The following is a 6,000-nucleotide window of genomic DNA, read 5'->3' as shown; positions in this document are numbered from 1 at the left end:
ACAATTAATTCCAATACTATGCAAACTATTTGAAAAAATAGGGAAAGAAGGAATCCTACCAAATTCTTTTTATGACACAGATATTGTACTGATACCTAAATCAGGTAGGGTGAAAACAGAGAAGGAAAATTATTAGCCAATTTTCTTAATGAATATTGATGCAAAAATCTTAAAATGAAATATTAGCAAAGAGATTATGCACTTGATCATAGTAGGATTTATGCCAGAAATGCAGGGCTGGTTCAATATTAGGAAAATTATTGGCAAAATTTACTATATCAATAACTAAATTTTTAAAAATCATATGATTATCTCAACAGATGCAGAAAAAGCATTTGATAAAATCCTATTAAAAACACTAGAAATAATTTAAAATTTTTTAAAAATTAAAAACTTAGAAATAAAGATGTTTTTTCTTAAAATGATCAGTACCATTTATCTAAAACCATTAGCAAGCATCATATGTAATGGGGACAAACTAGAAACATTCCCAATAAGATCAGGGGTGAAACAATGTTGCCCACTATCACCATTACTATTCAATATTGTATTAGAAATGTTAGCTTTGTCAATAAGAGAAGAAAAGAGATTAAAGGAGTTAGAGCAGGTAAAGAGGAAATCAAATTATCACTCTTTACAAATGATATGACAGTATACTTAGACCACTCTAGAAAATCAATTAAAAATTCCTAGAAACAATTCATAACATTAGCAAAGTTGCAGATTACAAAATTAATCCTCATAAATCATCAGCATTTTTACATATTACCAACAAAGTCCAGAAAGAGATACAAAGAGAAATTCCATTTAAAATAACTTGATAATATAAAATATTTAGGAGTCTATCTGTCAAGGCAAATTCAGGAACTATATGAACACAACTACAAAACACATTTCATACAAATAAAATCAGATCTAATGAATTGGAAAAATATCAAGTGCGTATGGGTAAGCTGAGCAAATATAATAAAAATGACAATACTACCTAAATTAATATACTCATTTAGTGCCTCACCAATCAAACTCTCAAGAAATTATTTTACAGCTCTGGAAAAAAAATAACAAAATTCATCTGGAAGAACAAAAGGTCAAGAATTTCACTAGAATTCATTTTTAAAAATGCAAATAAAGGTGACCTAGTTGTGCCAGATATAAAACTATATTATAAAGCAGCAGTCATCAAAACCATTTGATACTGGCTAAGAAATAGAATAGTCCATCGGTGGAATAGGTTAGATTCACAGGACACAACAATCAACGACCGTAGCAATCTAGTGTTTGACAAACTCAAAGACCCTAGGTTTGGGGATAAGAATTCATTATTTGACAAAAATTGCTGGGAAAATTGGAAACTAGAATGGCAAAAACTGGGCATTGACCCACATCTAACACCATATACCAAGATAAGATCAGAATGAGTTCATGATTTAGACAAAGTGTGATACTATAAACAAATTAGAAGAACATAGGATAGATTATCTCTCTGATCTGTGGAAAATAAAGGAACTTGTGACCAAAGAAGAACTGGAGCTCATTACTGAACACAACATAGATGGTTTTGATTACATTAAGTTAAAACGTTTTTGTACAAACAAAAGTAATGTAGACAAGATTGGAAGAGAACCAATAAATTGGGAAAACATTTTTACATTTAAGGGTTCTGCTAAAGAGATCATTTCTAAAATATATAGAGAATTGACTCAAATTTATAAGAATTCAATCTATTCTCCAACTGACAAATGGTCAAAGGATATGAACAGACAATTTTCAAGTGAAGAAATTGAAATCCTCTCTAATCATATGAAAGAGTGCTCTAAATCACTATTTATCAGAGAAATGTAAATTAAGACAATTCTGAGATAACACTATACACCTCTCAGATTGGCTAAAAAGACAGGAAAAGATAATGATGAATGTTAGAGGGGATGTGGGAAAACTATTGTTGGAATTGTGAATTGATCCAGCCATTCTGTAGAGCAATTTGGAACTATGCCCAAAGGGCTATCAAACTGTGTATACTCTTTGATCCAGAACTATTTCTATTGGGTTTATATCTCAAAGGGATCTTAAAGGAGGAAAAAGGACTCAAATGTGCAAAAATGTTTGTGGCAGCTCTTTTTATAGTGACAAGAAACTGCAAACTGAGTGGATGCCCATCAGTTGGAGAATGACTGAACAAGTTATGGTATATGAATATTATGGGATATTGTTTTTTTTAATAAGAAATTATCAGCAAGATGATTTCAGAGAGGCCTAGAGAGAATTACAGGAACTGATGCTAAGTGAAATGAGCAGAATCAGATCATTGTACATGGTAACAGAAATATTATACAATCATTAATTCTGATGGACATGGCTCTTCTCAACAATGAGATGATTCAGGCCAGTTCCAATATCTTGTGATGATGAGAGCCCATCTATACCTAGAGAAAGTATTATTATAGCTGAATATGGATTACAACACAGCATTTTCACTCTTTTTGTTATTGCTTGCTTGAATTTTATTTTCTTTCTCATTTTTTTTCCTTTCTGATCTTAATTTTTCTTGTGCATTAAAATAACTGTATAAATATGTATGCCTTTATTGGACTTAACATATATTTTAACATTTTTAACATGTTGGATTACTTGCCATCTAGGGGATAGGGTGAGAAGAAGGGGGAGAAATGGAATACGAGGTTTTGCAAGGATCAATATTGAAAAATTAGCCTTGCATATGTTTTGAAAATAAAAAGCTTAAATTTAAAAAAAATTAAATACAATCCCTGGTCTTGTATATTCATCCAGAAAAGTCATATTCCTCTAGTTGAGATGCTTGGCTAGAGAGCTAATCAGCTGGTCTGTGCTTGTTCTTTGGGCACAAGGAAATCTGGAGGCCATCCAAAATTGGCTAAATCACAATAGGAATAAGGTAGTGATGAAACTGGGCCAGATATTTGCTTAATACAAGGAATGCTTCAGAGGATATGTTTCATAGGCTCTTTGTTTCTTCTTTAAAGAAGCCAGTTATAGGGAAGGAGTAGTCTTTTACCTAGAAATTTTGTTGGAATTTTTTCTGAAAATTAATAGCTACTTTGTATATTGTTTTGACTTGATTAGAATGATTTAGAGCTAAGCCTAGGTAGTTTATAGCTTGCTTAATTCTACTTCATGAATGAATGTGATAGGGGAAAGGAACTGTAGGAGAAAAGAAGTAGTTATAATAGAGGATTGGCCTCGACTACTGTATACAAATCCAGCTATAGAAAGAAAAAAGATCAGGAGAAGAAATGTGCTGATTAGTATATGATATAACATCATAATTACTGTTGTATATGGTCTGGTTTGTTCCCACTTATTTAAGGATATTGAGTTTATGGTGGTAATCTTTGATTTACAGCGATAAACAAAAGGAGATTTCTAGAGGGGAAAAAAGGATATGAATTGGGAGCTTTTATGTTGGTAATGTGGATAAGAAATCTGAGAGATGAGCCCCATTCTGCAAAGGTTGATAATTACTGACAATGATGATGCTATTTAAAATGGCATTATCTCTCTTAATCAATTCATACAAAATGGAAAAATATGATATTGACTCATTGCAAAGGAAGGATAAGATTAGTCAGTAGAAAATTGTTGGCAATCAGGATCAGGATTGAATATAATAAAGTAAGAAGTGTACAGTTGTCCTTCTAGTCTTTCTCCCAAGTTCAGATTTTTTACATGCTATTGTCCTGTATGTGGCCTTTTATATTTGAGGCTACCAAACTTTTCCTGCTTCTTGATAGAGACTTTTTTACTAACCACTAGTGAGCTGGCAGGGTATCATTTCAACTACAGGACTTAGTTCTCTGTTAGACGCATTCAGAAATATAAGTGAGACTCACTTTCAAAAGTTCATTAAACAGAGAACAAAAGGGTGCACATGCTAGGAAGACAGATGGGTGCATATGCTAGAGAGCTTAGTTTTCCTCCTGTGCAATCTCCATCTGCTGCTGTTCTTGAACTAAGTGAGCTAAATCTAGGTAAATTCCAAATTACATAATCTCTATGGGCATAGTAAACAAGTCAAATGGACATCATTGTATGAAGCCAGGTACTCTATTTTTATCAATCATTGAATAAACATTTATTAAGTGCCTATTATGTGCCAGATACTGTCCTAAGCATTAGCCCTTGGATTTCTGGAAATTAAGTATAATGTCACACACTGTTTGAATGTGGGGAGATAGAGGAAAAGTCTTCTCACAAGTTCAACAGATCTTGAGTTCAACAACCTAATTTTAAAGATTGAAGTCAAGAGTAGTGAAGTGACTTGTTTAAGAATAAACCTCTGCTTAGTGTCAGAGCCAGGACTAAAATTCAGGCCTCATGAATCCTAATCTGGTACTTATTCACCACATTGACTATAGTGATTCTGGAAACTATACTAGGTAGGCCAGAGGTGGGGAGGGAGAGAAGGACTAATAGATTTTGCATTGATTAAGTAATTTTGCAGCCTGGAGGTATTTTAAATTCCACTAACCAGAGGGAGTATACCAGACCTCACAGGTACTACAGAAAAACCACAGTTTTCCTCCCATGTGGTATAGTTACCTTCAGTAATGGCTTCTGGGAAAAAAACACATAATGAAAAATGTTAAGATCATGATTGATCATTCTGGAAGAAAACTCCTCCAGAAATTACTACTAGGGATCTGATTCTGCATCCAGATGTAATACAGAATTAGAGTAACCAAAAGATGTTAGGAAAACAGTTTCAAGAAGCTGAAGATCATGTACTATTGGATGTGAATATCACTGTTGCTCTCATAACAAGGTTCATGGGGCTAGCCCCTCCCTTCCGCATTCCCTGAATGAGCTTTATATATATGATGGATAATTTCCATTGGAACATACAATTATTTTGCAGTAAACTGGCCAGTTAAGGAGAAATGTGGTGAAATAAGGGAATTTCAATAATCCCCAAATACAAAGGTCAAATAATCTAGGGTCAGAGAACTTGACTTTGAGTTCTGGATCTATTATGTACCACCTCTGAAACTTTAAGCAAATCACGTGAACTCTTTGAACATCATATTCTTACTATCTCTCTGGAAATTGTACTGCTATCATAATCCTGGATAAGAGTCCTTCAAAAGAATACCTCAACTTATTATCTTATGCAAATTATGATATTCTATATTCCCTTTGGATGGATTGGTAGAAACTTCAAATTATTTAATTACCTATTTTTTGTATGATACACAAGCATCTTTCCCTATTTCCAATATATCATTCAAAGGTACTCCCAGTCAGATTTGCTCCCCGAAGCCTAGTCATTCATTATTACCATCTTAGAAGCAATCTTTATGCATTTACTACCAAATCATCATTCATTTATACCATTCTCACTTCTCCCTAGGCCCATGTTAAGTAGTCCTCTATGTTTTAGGAAACAGTGTTCTCTAACAAATAGCACGGCAGATTTGGGGTTAGGAAGATTTAAATTTTAATTCTATCTCAAATAGTTACCAGTTAGGCAAACCTAGGCAATTCATTTAACCTAATCTTTTAAATGGGGATGATATAGTTGTGAAGAACAAATGAAAAAAAATTATATGAAATGCTTTTGGAAACATTAAAGTGATATACAAAATAAGCAATTATCCTTAAAAACTCTCCTAAATCTTTGGATTCCATCCTCTAATGCTTATTTTATTTCTTTAATTCAACTGAAAAAAATTGCTTTCCTTTAAACATATCATTCCACTCATAATTGCCTCTCTTGGAGTCTATAGCACTGCTCCTTTCCTGCTAAATGATAGAGCAACAAGGTGTTTCTACATTCCCTGATCCAAGAGTTGTCTTCATCCTTCAATAGGCTCTCTTGCATTACAGTTTATGCAAGCCATTTGTACCACCTTCTCCCCATCCTTTTGGTTTCCATCTATCATTCTCTAGGTCACTATTGACTCTCTAAATGACTTCAGCATCTTCTTCATGCCCTTCCTTTCCAGCCTCATCTCTTATTATAATACT

Source organism: Sminthopsis crassicaudata, chromosome 3 (assembly GCF_048593235.1).
Source record: "Sminthopsis crassicaudata isolate SCR6 chromosome 3, ASM4859323v1, whole genome shotgun sequence".
NCBI lineage: Eukaryota > Metazoa > Chordata > Mammalia > Dasyuromorphia > Dasyuridae > Sminthopsis > Sminthopsis crassicaudata.
The sequence above is the reverse complement of the archived record's forward strand: the minus strand, read 5'-3'. Positions refer to the sequence as shown.